Source organism: Limulus polyphemus, unplaced genomic scaffold, assembly GCF_000517525.1.
Source record: "Limulus polyphemus unplaced genomic scaffold, Limulus_polyphemus-2.1.2 Scaffold254, whole genome shotgun sequence".
In the NCBI taxonomy this organism is placed as follows: domain Eukaryota; kingdom Metazoa; phylum Arthropoda; class Merostomata; order Xiphosura; family Limulidae; genus Limulus; species Limulus polyphemus.
The window spans coordinates 214,753-215,584 of record NW_013665864.1 but is presented as its reverse complement, the minus strand read 5'-3'; positions in this window follow the sequence as shown (position 1 = coordinate 215,584).

The following is an 832-nucleotide window of genomic DNA, read 5'->3' as shown; positions in this document are numbered from 1 at the left end:
CCGGATGGCCTGCCAGTTGAGTTTTACCGCCATTTGTGGCACGTCATTGGCCCTTCCTTCGTGAAGATCTTTAATGACTGCTTGTCACGTGGCCGTTTACCTGATGGTACACTCGAAGGGCTGATTACCTTACTCTGTAAGGATCCTGGGCACTCATCCAGCATCTCTTCTTGGAGACCAATATCTCTCCTGAACGTCGATTCAAAAATTGTGGCGAAGGTTTTGTGTGTTCATTTGGGTGCTGTGATGCCTTCCCTGGTTCTTAGCACTCAAACGTGTGGGGTACAGGGTAGAAGTATCCAACAGAACCTTGTCCTTCCACTATCTCACCGATCGTGCTGTCCTGGCAATTTTTGTTTCACTTGATCAAAGCAAGGCCTTTGATCGAGTTCACCACGATTTCTTGTGGTACGTTTTGGGGAGATATGGCTTCCCCTCCTCCTCTGTGTGTTATTTGAAGGTGTTCTACACCTGTGCCTCTAGCAGGCTTCCAGTGAATGGCTTCTTGACGTCTCCTTTTGTTCACACTCAAGGTGTTCATCAAGGTTGTCCATTATCGCCTTCTTTGTACACACTAGTGATTGAGTGCCTTCTCTCGCACATTTTTCACACTTCTTCCATCTGGGGTATTTCCCTGCCTGGTGGGGTGTCTGTCAAGTATGTCAGTCATGCTGACGATGTCAACCTGTTCCTGTCCGACCAGACTTCCCTTGGTGCTGCTCTGGCTGTTGTTACTTTGTATTCAAGAGCCAGTGCAGCTCAGTTAAATCATGTCAAAACTCGGGCTCATTGGATGGACAGTTGGGCTTCATCTGCAGACACTCCATTTGGT